The following is a 15201-nucleotide window of genomic DNA, read 5'->3' on the forward strand; positions in this document are numbered from 1 at the left end:
ACCAGAGAGATAACTAGGAATGGATATTTTGCCAAGACTTTTCCGTCCAGCCAAGACACAAAGCTTAGATTGCTTTTACCTCAAAATATCCTTAGTGTTGTGGGTTTACAAATTCTGACATGCTTTGTGATCTTCAGAATGCTAGATTCTTCCCTGATAGCATCCTTACATTAGAGAAGCTCTAGAAGACTAACAACCCCCACTGCTCCACATCTTTAGAATGGACAATTCAACTTTAGCATGAGTCCTGGTCGACTAGTTGGCTAGTCCACAGTGTTCATGGCCCTAAGCTTTGTCCTGTTCAGCCTCTAGCTAATCCTCATTTTATGCAAGGGGCAGGGAGCAGGGGAGGGAGGTGCATAAACTTTAGCTCCACGTTCTAGGAGTTAGGTTCAATCACCTTTTGGATCCACCTCTGTGGCAAAATCTGATAACTAGGATTCCGAGTGCTGAGATTCTTGCCTTTGCAACTGGCCAAATTTTCAACCTGCTAGAATTCTCTAGCCACTTGAAGCTTGAGGCTCTGCCTCGCTCTTGTCAATCTCCCTTCTTGGAATAATCTTAACCACGAGCTGCTAACAACCTTCCCCAGCATCCCTGCCCATCTAAGTTCTTGGTGTATCCTAGAATGTCACCACCTGCCAGAATTCCATGGGGACACACGGCAACCTTGTGATGAAGGACCACCCTTCTCCTCATTCCTGCCCTGCTACCTCGTCTGCCGACTGCACTTTATCTTGGCACCTGTTCCCCTCAGCCCCTCCCAGGCTGCCTGTCCCACTGCAGTTAACTGGGTTATGCCTGGCCTGATCCCAAGATATGTCAACAATTGATAGATCACACTTTAGGAGCCAGAAAATCTTATTAGACTGAAATGTTAATTAGGACAGGAACTCTTGGAATGTGGCAGCAGGCAATGCTATCAAGGTTTGGACAGTGGGGAATGTGTAAGCATCACATTAGGGAATTACTCTCTGAGCAAAATCCAAGATGAGATCCTCGAACTAAAGAAAAAAATGGCAGCTGATTTTACAAAGAAGTTTAAAAATTTCTTCTTGTTGTTTTTTGTTTATTTTTTTAATTTATTTTTAACTGTGGTAAAATACACATGACAAAATTTACCACTGTAACCGTTTTGAAGTTTACAGTTTGGTGGCATCAAGCACAGTTGCACTGCTGTACAACCATCCACCTCCAGAACTCTTCTCATCTGGCAAAACTGCGACTCTGTACCATTAAACAGTAAACTTTTCTTCCCTCACCCCACCTCCAGGCTCTGGCAACCACCCTTCTACTTTCTGTCTCTGTGAATTTAACTACTCTAGGTATCTAGTACGAGTGGGATCATACAGTATTTGTCTTTTTGTGACTGGCTTATTTCAGTCAGCATAATCTTTTGTGCTTGATGCTTTTCTAGTTTCACGTGAAAAAAACTCTGTTCCCTATGCTTACAATGCTTTTCCTTATATAATTATCTCAATTCTACTCATCCTTCAAGGCTTTGCTCAAGTCTTCCTCTACTAAATGGTCATCTTTAGGAGAGTAGGGATTTTTATCCGTATTGTTTAATGCTGTATGATCATTACTGAGGAGAGTACCTAGTGCTAGGAAGTGCTCTGTAAGTGTACATTGAATAAAAGGATGAGTGAATAAATTAATATCCCAGATTTTATTGCTAACTGCCTCCTCTAAACTTCTACAGCATGTGGACACAGTCCATACAACTTATTTGACTCTTAACATGTACATTTTGTAGTGGACATTTGTGTTGTCCACCAGCTATGCATCGTTCCCTCCTAGCACATTGCTAGAACCACACTCTCCCACCCCCTTGAAGCTAGGGGTGGACATATACTCACTTAGACAATGACAAATGAGCAGAAATGATACCTGTAACATCAAGAGGGTATTCATCACCTGCCCTTTCTCCTGCTTCAGTGATCATGAAAGTCAGTCAGTGTGGAGCCCTATTTGGCCTGGCTTTCTCAGGGACTGCAGTGAGCTAACCCCCCAAGACAATCTGTGATGACCATGTTGAAGGAGTGAGAAATAACCTCCATTGTTACATCCCTCCAAAATGTGGGGGTTATTTGTTTCTGTAGCGTAACCTAGCTGCTCCTGCCTTGTACACACTTTACCTGTTACTTGTACATACTGTACTTATCTGTTAACTTGTGTCTTCTCTCTCCAAATGGATCTTAAGCTCTTTGAAAGAAGTGATTATGCCTTATGGTCTTTCGAGTTCCCTTTTCCAGTTCAGTGCCTTAAGCACTGTAGACAGTTTACAAATCTTTCCTGTTGGTGGGTGGTATGATGATGGTGGTGGTGGTGAAGATGAAGATGACAAAGACAGGAAGTCAATAACTTGTACTTATATTTTGAAGCAACCACTTTGACCTCTGCATTCTTGAATTTAAAAAATGCCTATTTAGAAACAGAAACAGACTGGAGTTTGCCATGGTTTTTGAACTTATAAAATATGTACATTTTGATCATACTTTTTATGTAACCTAGAAGCCTGATCAAACAGAAACTTATATGTAAACAATGCTGAGATTCTAGTCATAGTATTCTCATGTTCAGTTTGATTGTTAGCTGTAAGTCATAATGGGAGATTATAATTAAAAAGGTATATATGCTTTCAACCTGTCACACACTGGTTTAAAACATATTTCCCTCTATGTTTGCTTTATAATGCCTAGTTACAGTGCTGGATATTCTGCAATCTCTGAATTGGCTCCAATGCTATCCTTTTCCAGTTTCAATGATTGCCCATTCTGAAAACATTCTCTTAGCAAATGAAAAAACAAAGCCATCCCTGGAGTTTGGCTTTAGGTATCCCTAAAAGAATTGAAACTGCTATGGATAATTTTCCCCTGGAAATGAAGAAGGGCTCCCCACATCAAAGCATTTGTACAGCCTTGGACAGAGGATTATGACAACATTTGCCATGTTTTCCTCTAAGAACAACTGAGTCCAAATCTAATTTATAATCAGATCTTTAAAAGTATGACAATTCTAAACACATTGTAAACTGACTATCAATTTAAAATTTAATTAATTAATTACTTTTTAAGTAAGACAATTCTCTTGGAGCTACTTCCTCAAGATTATTTAATCCCAGCAATTTACAGGGCACCTAAAGACTGTACTACCTACAAATGAGGGAGAAGCAAGATTAATCCTTCTGTTTGCTCATCCCCAGCATGGACTATTATCATTTCCCCCCCATGCCTCTGGTCCATTTCACAGTCATGGAGACCAATGACACCCGCTGTTTGTTTCCCACTGCTCAACCTTCACTTTTTCACACAGTCTCAGGCATGGGATTTCTCCTCCCACCCAACCTTCATCAGTATTTCAACCTCTTGTCCTTTCTCCAATTACGGTGCATATCTCCAACATTGATTCCGTATCCCTGTTCTCATTTTCTCTTTCCCTAAGTGCTTTTGAGAGAGAAGATAATTGAGGGATGTCACTCAGAGATCATTATCTTCTGCTGACACTGAACATCTTCCCAAATGGATGAATGGGCAAAGTAATGCTTAGACTAAAGACAGGAAGACGTGGTGGAAGGTCAGATAGAGGAGAGGTAGAGGGTGGAGTTCACTCTGTAGAATCTGATTGGTGGAGGCTGAGATAAAATTAATTACAATTATGCAAAGAGAAGGTGGTCATATGAAGCTCAGGAGCAAAGAAATAGAAGTCCCACTTCCTACTCCACACTGAGCCCTCCTCATAAGACTTTCTAATTCCCATGTCAATCCCTTCTCTTTCTATACTCATTCATCACCCTTACTTCTTTCTCTCATTTACAATCCTTCAGCACACCTGAGCATCTCTACTTTAGAAATACACTGTAAGTGCACCCGCTATTAGCATCCTAGTCCAAGCCACCATACGGTCCTGCCCAGGCTACTGTGATAACCTCTAAACCTAGTCTCTCTGCATTACCACCCTCACTTCCCTGCTCTATTCTCAACACAACAGTCAGGATGATCTTTTTAAAACAGAAGTCACATAACATCATTCCTTTGCTCCAACATTATATCCTCAGCTCACAAGATTAAAATCCCAAGCCCTAATGAAGCTTCCAAGGCGTTACATGATCTGTCCTCTGATACGTTTCTGAGTTCATCCCCTACTACTGCACTCCAGCCCCACTTACCTCCCTGCTGTTCCTCCAACACCCCTACTAGGTTCCTACTTTGTTGACACTATTCCCTCTGCTTAGAAATGTGCCTCCATAAATACCCACACAGCTCCTTCTTTGAACTAGCTGAGCTACAAGCTGAGCTATGAGATAAGCTACTCTAACAAAACACGGTCACTTAATTCAGAATAGAATTTTATTTCTGTCTCATGTAAACATGCAGGGATCACAGGGCAGCTCTACCACCTCACTGTGTGGTCTCCTGTTGTCACCTTTTCCCAGTTAGCAGGGAAAAGGTGTTTTTAAAAAGGTTACCCAGACAACAAAGACCTACTGCATAGCCCAGGGAACTATATTCAGTATCTCATAATAACCTATAATGGAAAAGAATCTGAAAACGATTACTATATATATGTATAACTGAACCACTTTGCTGCAGACCTGAAACATTGTAAATCAACTATACTTCAATAAAAAAAATTACAATTAAAAAAAAAGATGACCCAGAAGTTGCATACATCACTTCTTCTCACATCCAGCTGGCCCAAAATTAGTCCCTGGCACACATCGTTGCAAGGAAAGCTGGGAAATGTAGTCAGTACCATTTGCTTAGCAAAAACTCTGAGGTGCTATCACTAAAGGCAGTAAGAGGATGAAGGATGCTGGAGTGCTGTTAGCCATCTCTGTTACACCTTCTGTTGGTACAGGACTCTGCTCAAATATATCCTTAGCAGAAAAACTTTCCCTTTTTACCCTTCTGAAAATACCCTTCCATGTCACTCTTTACTCCTTTACTCTACTTTTTATTCCTTTTCAGCAAGTACCATCAGCTGATGTATTTTAGTTTTATGTGTTTATTTACTGCTTCCCCTCACCAGAATGAAACACCAAACACTGTAAGGGCAGGGACTTTGCTTTGTTCACTGCTGTATCCCAGTGCCTAGAGCAGTGCTGGGCACACAGTAGGCATTTAAAAATATTTGAGTGAATGAATGAATAAATGAATAGATGTTGAATCACACTGAGAGTTAAATAAATACGTAGTGGAGGATGGTGGAGACAGGATTTTAATTTCCTTTTGAAAGTTGGAGGAACACTAATTAAAGCTGCTAACAATTATCTGTCTCTGCAATACATTTCCTTTCATTGAAAATAATTAGTAGAATGGGCCATCTATTTTTTTACAAATATGGAGGTTCTCCAGAGAAAGAGAACTAGTAGGATATATATAGACATACAGAGAGAAGAGGAGATTTATTGTCGGAATTGGCTCACAAGGTTTTGGAAGAGAAAAAGTCCCACAATCCATCTGCCATCTGTAAGCTGGAGAACCAGGAAAACCGGTGGTATAATTTAATTTGAATCCAAAAGACTGAGAATCTGGAGATCGATGATGTATTTCCTGGTCTGAGTTCAAAAGCCTTAGAACCAGGAGCACTGATGTCCTATCCAAGGGCAGGAGAAGAAGGATGTCCCAACTCAAGCAGAGAGAGAGAAAATTCCCCCTTCTTCAGCCTTTTTGTTCTGTTCAGGTCCTTAACGGATTGGGTGACACCCACCCACGTTGGTGAGGGTGGGTCTGCTTGCTCAGTCTACTGACCCAAATGCTGACCTGAAGACACCCTCACAGACACACCCAGAAGTCATGTTTTACCATCCTTAGCCCAGTCATGTTGACACATAAAATCAACCATTACATGGAGCAAAAACACCATTGGCTGGAGGGAAATGTGGAATTCTTGTTAAGCTGAGGATATTGCAACTTGAGATGTTGAATGCTCTGCATAGTGATAAAAATTCAGTGTACATTTCATGAGACTTTGACTTTACTAAATTAAGAAAGGTGTTAGGAAATTTAGAGTTGAGATTAGATTGTCTTAGAAGATTCTTGGCGCTTCACAAAGTTATTTCTGTGTCTTTATGCCCAAATATGTACCCACAAGTAACTGTGAACCTGAGTCACAGCAGGAGAGAGAAGCAGCCTGACCTTCCCTTCACCTTAAGCTGAGAGTTGAGGAAGGAGTGGAGCAGCATGGACTTGATAATCCGTGTCCTAACACACAGGTAACCATTCCAGGGCCTCGTCTGGTTGGCCTTCTCGTCTGCATGTCAAATCTCCCTCTGCCTCTCTTTTATAAAGGACACTTGTGTTTGCATTTGGGGTCCTCCTGGACAATCCAGGATGATCTCCCATGGCATACTCCTTAATCTAATTATATCTGGAAAGATCCTTTCTCCATATAAGGTTACATTTATAGGTTTCAGGGATTAGGACATGCTATCGTTAGGGGCCATTATTCAGCCTACTATAAGTTGTAATTTAAACAATATTCTTAAAATTTGATTAAGTAAATATAAGGGGAATGGAAAAAAACAATGTTGAACTAGAAGTAAAGAAAGTTCTCAATAAAGTAATGACCAGTCTACACACACACACACACCCATGCGTGTACCCACACACACGAGTTTGCATGTCAGCAAAAGTATTTCTTACTCCATCTGCAGATTCACAAGGGACCAGTGTCTTATTTATTTGGAAAAAAAACCCCACAGAATTCAATCACATCAGGGCATTTAATAGGAGACTGCCAATATGACGATAAAAAAAAAAAAAAAAAAGATTGAGTTCTATGTGCAGAGGCATTTGTTTATAACTAAAGTATTTTAAGCCTTCATTCAATAAAATGGCATTTCAGGTTAATATAGGTTGAAGAACTACTTGGACAGGTAGCCTGAGATGAGACATACTTGAATTTGCAAATGTTGCTGTCAATTCATGTTGTTTCTCCACTATTTCCTTCTAAATCCCATGGAATTAAGAAATGATATATGATAGAATTGTAATACTCAGCATTTGTAAAACAGTTTACAGTTTACAGAGCTGTTGATGTACCTAATCCAATTCAAGTCTCACCACAACCTGTGGAAAAGGCAGAGTGAGCATCATTTCTCTCAGTTTCAGGTAAACAGAGAGATTCAGAGAGAGAAAATGCCTTGCTCAGGAAAACCTGGCAAATAATTATCAGACAGTAACCATGACTCAGGTTTCCTACTCTCGAGTCAATATACCTTCAGGTGCACTATTATTAAATTCAAGATAAAAATGATAGCAATGAATTTAATCACTAATTGAGAAATGCATAAACTGACATCTGAGAGAGTTCTTGGCTGATGAGCTGTCTGTCCTGCTGGAAACTTGGCAGCTACTCAGTCCACCAGTCTGCCTCTTCCGTCTTTGTCTGGGTCTGCCTCTAAACCAGCCCCAAACTTGATCCAAATCTGAGGATATTCCTGACATACAAAAGAACTGGCATCAAGACCAGCAATCTGCTTTTTATTTGGTTCTGTAGCTTAGTTTAATGAGCATATCTTGGAACCTAACTTTCAGTCATTAAATGGTAGTATTTATTAATCCAAAAATATGTGTAACACATTGTGTCAGGTACTGTGGGGAACCTCAGAAACACATCCATCATTCACACACCCACCTACCCATCCATCCATCCATCCACTTGTTCATCTAATATTAACTGATCATCTGCTAAGGCCAGGCACTGGAATCAAAGATGGACAAAGTAATGCTCCTACTATTAAGATACTCACCCAGTCCAATGAGGGAGAGAGACATATTAACAGATCATTTAAAGAAGAGGTGATAAATCCAACATCAGAGTTATAGGCAGGGGTCGGGAAAGCATGCCAGAGGATCATCTGAAATGCGTCTTCCTTTTAGAACAAGTGGAGTCAGCAGAGAGAGGGAAAAGAAGAGCGGTGGGGACAGAGGGTGCATGGACAAAGGCCCAGATCCCAGACACAGCGTGGCATGCCTTAGCTGTGCCTCTGCCTCTGCCTCATCTCTGAGACCTCGAATCCCATCTTTCACTGACTCCCACTGCAGGCTCCACGCAAGAGCCACGGGCACAGAGCAGACTGGGCAAGGCCATGTTATTAGTAGCAGGGGCTACTATGTTATTTGAAGCTAATGAGCTGTGCAGGACCACGCCTTTGAGTTTGTAACCTTGTTTTTCTTTGGGGGGGGGAGGGTGTAATTAGGTTTATTTACTTCTTTATTTTAATGGAGGTTCAGGGGACTGAACCCAGGACCTCGTGCATGCTAAGCACATGCTCTCCCACTGAGCTATGCCCTCCTACACTATACCGCTGAGCTATATCTAGCTTCTCATCCTCCACCAGCCCCAGGGAGAGTGGGTGACTCAGGAGCATCAACAACCATCCAAAGGAAGAATCAGGCTAAGGGGAAGAGCCAGAGAGATCCTTCAGTAGGGAGCATGAATTTTTAACATCCAACATTTTCGAGCCTCTCCTGGAAAGCTTCAGCCAGCCTCCAACCAGCACCTCTGTTGTTTTCCCTGGACCCTGCTCAGCACTCCTTTCTTTTTCCCGGTGGGGTGAGGCTGCAGGTGGAGGAGAGCCTGAGCCCTAGTAGTTAGAGCACGATACTAACCGGCCTTGGGGGTGGGGGGTGGGCAGGTCAGGACGAGTGGACACGACTCCATATTTCCTAGAGCGGAAAGTGAAGGGCAGGGTGTGGTGAGCAGGGGTGAGATTCCACGGGCCTTACATGCCAGTTCATGTAGCCTAGAACAGTACTGCCCAAAAGAAACAGAATGCAAGCCACACATGTATTTTTTAATTTTGTAACACTCACATTAGAAAAACAAAAAGAAATAGGTAAAATTAATTTTAGTATCTTATTAAACCCAATATATCCAAATTTTTATCATTTCGACCTGGAACTGGTATTAAAGTAATTAATGATGTAGTTTATAAACTTCTTTTTGGTATTATGTGTTCAAAATCTGCTGAGTATTTCACACTTATAATTAGCACATCTCAATCCTAACTGGCCACATTTCAAGTGCTCAATAGCCATGTGTAGCTATTGGCTACCCTAATGGATGGTGTGGGTATAAAATTTTTCCTGACTATGCATGCATGGAATCATGGAAGGGTTTTAAACATGGCAAAGGCAGTATCAGATTTATATTCCAGACACATCACTATGGTAGGTTTGAGGAAGGTAATTTAAAAGAGAAACAACCGGAGGCAGGAAGATGAGGTAGGAGACGGTGATACAGAAATATGGGTGAGGGATGATCAGGGTCTGAATTAGGAGGTAAGAGGGTGATGGTGAGTATATAAGGGGAGTGTTAGTTAGGATCCAATGTGAAAAACAGAAAGTATCCTAGGTCTTTCAAAGAGAGGGAAATTAATATGTGAACTGATTATCCACTGATGAACCTGATGAAAAGCCTAAGAGAGGCCAAATAAAGCAACCTGGAGATTAGCAAAAGCAAGAAGTCCCTGTTACCCTTAGGCTGGAAGGACAAAGGGAAGAGCTCAAGTTAGCAGAGGAGGAAGCTGGGACAACTGGGGGAACCAGAGCTATGGTGTGGCTGGGGGGCATGAGCTGGGGCAGACAGGCAAGAGCTGTCATGGAGCAGGTGCTGTCAAAAGCAGAGCAAGAGAAGGAAAAGCCCTGGTTTCTCCCCTTCTTCTACCTTCCAGGCTTCCAACGGTGCCTCCCATCACAAAATCTACCTAGAAGCCAGCTGACGAGGGAGATGCACTTTCCTGCAATGCAGAGCAGAAGAGAGCAAAGGTGGGCACTGGAGCAGAGGGCAAACAGGCAACTGATCAGGATGAGAAGACAAATTTTTAAAACTTTTAAGAGGCAAGTTGGCATTAAAACACTGTGTGTAGGACACTATATTAAGATACACGATATTAAGTGCTGAGTTTCCTAATCGGTGTCAGACAGATAATCACCGATCTGTCCCAAGGAACTCTAAAAGGGAGAAAAAGAGTCAGAAGTGACCATCAGATCTCCCAGACTCAGCAATTTCTAGCCAGGCTGATCTGCCCATCTCTCCCTCTCTTAGGATGAGTCTTTTCCCAAGAGAACTTGTAACTTGTGTTGAGGGGTTTCCCAGGCATACGTGCCCTTCCAGTTGGCTGGATAAAAACAAGATGAGCTAACTCCAAGCAGGGGCTCGTACTAAAGTCCTCCCTTATAGTAACTGTGGTGATAAGGGGTGTGGGGGTGCAACCAAAGGAGAATTCAAGAGGAGAAGCAGATCTGGGGATGAGACTGAGGATTCAGTGTTAGAAATGTTGACTTTGAGGCAAAGGAAAGATGACCAACAGACATTTGGATATTTGAGCCTGAAGTTCAAAAGAAAGATCATGCTGAAGATATAATTTGGGAACCCACAGCATACAGGGGTAACTAAAACATAAAGTTGATGAGATTACTCAGAGAGTGTGTGGAATGAGAAGAGATGCAGCCCATCAAGAAACCCTAGGGTACAGCAAAATGCAGGGGTGTTCGCAGAAGGGGTGTCCATGAAGGAAACAAAAAAGATCATCAGAGAGGCGAGCCAGGAGGGTGCCCAGGAGTGGAAGGAACTCTTCAGTTTATCCATTCAACTAATACTTAGAGCGACTCCACACCAGATGCTGTGGATACAGCAGTGAACAAAAACAACAAAATTCTCTGCCCAGATAGGATTTACACTCTGACGTCAGTGCAGCAAAGAAGGCCAGATAGATAAAGAATAAACAGAGTCCATTGGATTGAAAATTAGATTGGCTTTGGCGAACAATGAGAGCCTTCCAACAGTGATAAGCTCACAGGACAGATTGCAATGCCCTGAGAGCAAACGTAAGGTAAAGGGAAACTATTCTTTTGAGAAATTGTATAAAAAGGAAGGAGCCATGGGGCACTTGATAGAGGTAACACAAGTTCAAATGAGTGTTTTCCTTTGGCTGATAGATTCTTGCAAGTATCTGTGGGCTAGCTGCCAGGGAAAGGAGCCTGGAAACGTCAGAGGAGTTGAAGATTTGAAGAAAGGATACTTGATGGAGCCCAGAGCTGAGGCAGGCAGGAGGGGAGGTTTCCGCTGGAGTCTCTATGGCACTGCAGAGAGGCTTATAAATTAAGGACAGCTTGGATATGCATTTAGGACGGAGGTTTTCTTTCACGATTCTTTTTTCTATCACCACTAAAATAGCATCCAAATTCAAAAGGGGCGTAGGGCAGCGCACACGTCTCACGGAGACATGTAAGAGGGGGCGAGAGAAGCCTTTTCTTTTCTCCCCCTGCACCCCTTTTACATTCTCACCCTGGTCTCCCCTGCCCCCACAACATCTTAGTGGCTACACAGAGGTACAAACAGGACCCAGAATGGCCTTCCCAGCCTGAACAGAGCCCACTGGCCACAACTGCCCACCTAATCAGGCCCTTATCTCAGAGTCCTAATGTGCAAAATTTGCCAGGCAGCTGCAATGCTTGGGGTCCCTGGGGCGGCTCGTCTCCAGCGCCCAGTGTGCAACTGCGGGGGACCGGGCAGCACCTGAGAGAAGGAGGAAAGACATCTTTCCGGGTTCCCCAGCAGGCAGTGTGGAGTGCTGACCTGGGCTGCTCACTGGCAGGCCTGGGACCATCCCCAGCCTCCAGGACATCTTTCCCCAGAGGAGGGCGTTCAGGCTGGGCGGGCAGATTTATAAAGAACAGACTGGAGTCTGCATGCTAATCCTCCACCCCAGCTCCTCTGACCACTCCCTGTCACTGGCCCCTGCATCTTTCCAAATAAAGGCAAGACTGATTTTCAAGAACTGTGGTGAGGTGAGTTTATCTTCCCCGAGGGCACTGGCGGCAGGCCAAGCAGCGAGGCAGTCCCAGGGCCTCTCTGCCTCGCCCACAGAGCAGAGACCATGTGGAGGGCGCCGCCCTTCCTGGCCTCCCTGGGACCAACACAGCACTGAGCCAGGCGATGTGGCGTCAGACATGCTCACTGGCTCTCCAGAACACATCTAACCAACTCCTTCCTTCCTGATGCAGTAGTCAAAACAAACGCTGTCTTCTCAGGGTGGTGATGTCTGCCTCCTGCCACACACTGAGGTCACAGATCAAGTCCTCAAATTATGACGGTTTAAAAGAATATAACAGAACATCTTTAAAGGGCAAATAAAAGAGAAAAACTGGAGGTGTGTGTATGCATATATCTGCATATATCAGCATTATATATGTGTGTATATATGGATAATGTGTGTATACCAGTATGTACAGATAAAAATATACGATTTATGTGTATATCTAAACACACACATACACACCCTAAATAATAAATGTGCACAAAGAAAGCCAAAAATATAATTAATTTCATTCAAGTGCTCACCTACATAAAACAGAATAGAAAATGGTAGTTTTGGCTTTTAAAAAATTGCTTCTAATGTAGTTTGTTTATGATTACAAAACAACCAGATGGAAAGCAGTCTGGGGGAGAAATCTGCTTCATCACTGGAGTGAACAAACACAATTAAAATGCTAAAAACACGAAGTCTCATGAAACTGATCAGAACCAGGACTTTTTTTAATGGTGACTGGATGAATTACAGCCACCTAAACTCCAGGAATCTCTTGAGACCCAATATCCCTTACAGCATCAGCTGTAGGCAAAAGAAAAAGAGCTGGCTAATTTGAAATCAATCATTAATATTCATTTTTTATCTTGCTACAGCTGCAGCAACCGTGGCCTGTCATCTTTACTTTCCATGTGGCAAAGCATCTCCTCTGACGAAAGCAGGACTGGCCAGCTGCCCTCATTCACTTGTTCATTTATTCATTCATTCATTTTCCTCTTAAAAAAAATCCCTCAAATTCTCTTCAAGTGACTTTTGAGTAACCTGAGCTAAAACAATTAGCTAAAACAATTGAAATCCATTTATTGTTCCTCTATACTTTCTTTTTTTCTTTCTCAGCCGTGTGGGTATTTTCAGCAAAAGAGCACTCTTATTGATTGTACTGCAAGTACTGGAGTTTTTAAAAAGCAAAATCATCGAATAATTTTTGCCATCAATCTCAATGAAAAAGAAATCTGGAATTAACACAGATGGGAAAAACACTGAGCAAAATGTAGTCACTGTCTTAAGATGCAGTAGAAAATGGAAAGTCAGTTTCCACGTTGCTCCCCTCATCACCACAGGATGCGGTAAACTACCCAGCCATCCACGCTCCTGCTCTAAGGGTGCAAAGACAAGGTTACAGCACAGACAAGTGAGGTACCAAGAACGTTTTAAAGCTAAGGGACCAACCACACTTACTAACGCTTGGGGCTTTTTTTCTCCTTACAGCCACCAACTTCCATGTATAATATATGAAAATTTTTCTTTTATTTTTTAACCAAATCATATTGAATACCAAGTTTATTTTTTTTAAATATTTTTTAACTTTAAAATTGAAAAATATCCGTTATCCTGCTATACTTACATAATCATATTAAGCATTTGGATTTTTCATATTAATTATTCACTTACATAGATTTATCCTAGTTGTTATTAAACCATATTAATAATTTTTATTCTATGTATTACACTTAATATTAGCTCCCTGATTTTTTTTATGTTGCTAATATATAGTATTATTTTTTAAGTTGTGGTAAAATACATGTAATATGTAATTTACCATTGTAACCCTTCCTTAAGTGTACAGTTTACTAGTGTCAAGTACGTCCACATTGTTGCGCAATGAATCTCCAAACTCTTCTCATCTTGCACAACTGAAACTTTATATCCATTAAACAACACCTCACTCCTCCCAGCTCCTGAGAACCACCATTCTTCCCTTTGCTTCTATAAATCTGACTATTCCAAGTATCTCAAATAAGTGGAATTATACAGTACTTGTCCTTTTGCGATTTAGCAAAAGGTTTGTTTCACTTAGCATAATGTCCTCTACATTCCTCCATGTTGTAGCACATAGCAGAAAGGAAGACCTTCCTTTCCAAGGCTGAATAACAGTCTGTCATGTATGTATGAACTACATTCTGTTTATCCATCCATCTGTGGATGCATGCTTGGGTTCTTCCACCATTTGTAATCAAGAGAACAATGTTGCTATGAATGTGGTGTACAAATATCTCTTTAAGACATTTCTTTCAATTGTTTTGGGTATATACCCAGAAGTGGGTTTACTGGATCATATGGTAAGTCAATTTTTAGTTTTTTTGAGGAACTTCCATACTGTTTTCCATAGTGGCTGCACTATTATACACTCTCACCAACAGTGCACAAGGGTTCCAATTTTTCCACATCATCACCAATATTTGCTATTTTCTGGGTTTTTTTTTTTATAGTAGCCCTTCTAATGGTTGTGAGGTAAGCAGTATAGTGTTCTTACGAGGATTTTATTTTTGTCTCAGGATTTTAAATGACTAAATAATATGCTATCTAGTATATATAAATAATTTACTTAACCATAACCCTTTTGTTGAATATTTGTTTCCAATTTTTTCCTATTTTAAATAATTCTGTGCCAAACAACTTCAGTATATACTTTTTCAATATTTTAGATTATTTCCTTTGGGTAGATCCCCAGAGTTAGAACTACAGGGTTACACTGAATAAATCTTTATTATTATTGATACACTTAGTTTTAATAACTTTCCCTGTTAGGCACTGATTTAAACTGAAAGTTAGTTTGCAGGACCACGTGGGAACCTTCAAAGTGGTTTCTTTTCTTTCCTTTTCACCTCACCCCAAACAACGTATCATACACATAATAATCTGCTTAAAGCAGTATTTTCATTAGGTTTTTCCTGACACTATCACCAGAATTTTTTTTTAAAGTACAAAACTTGTGCAATTGATCCTTATTATTCCTGGATTCCATGTTTGCACCCAACTAATGGGAAAATGTTTTTGTAACCCAAAATCAATGCCCTGAGCGCTCTCATGGTCACTTGGGACATGTGCAGAGTGGTGAACAATTTGAATCTCTCCATGTGCACTTTCCCAGCTGAGGTCCCCTCTCATCGTAAACACAAGTGTCCTTTTCACAGCTTATTTAGTGTCATGTTTTTCATATTTTTGTGCATTTCTTGGTGATCTCACTGTTTAAAGTGGCCCCCAAGTGTAGCATTGTCATGCTGTCTAGTACCTGAGGGCCATGATGTACCTTGTGGAGAAAATACGTACGTTAGATAAGCTTCCTTCAGGCTTGAGTTATGGGGCTGCTGACTGAGTGC

General features: G+C 41.5%; 1 long non-coding RNA gene across 1 annotated transcript in view; it reads left to right on the forward strand.

The window, feature by feature from the left end:
• The window catches only part of LOC116665356, an 82842-nt gene that overhangs the window by 62265 nt on the left and 5376 nt on the right, over positions 1 to 15201 (forward strand). The window contains exon 2 of the long non-coding RNA XR_004321931.1: positions 6097 to 6217. This is a non-coding gene — a long non-coding RNA (uncharacterized LOC116665356). The remainder of the gene's footprint in view (positions 1 to 6096; positions 6218 to 15201) is intronic.

This window comes from Camelus ferus, chromosome 8 (genome assembly GCF_009834535.1).
Source record: "Camelus ferus isolate YT-003-E chromosome 8, BCGSAC_Cfer_1.0, whole genome shotgun sequence".
Lineage (NCBI taxonomy): Eukaryota > Metazoa > Chordata > Mammalia > Artiodactyla > Camelidae > Camelus > Camelus ferus.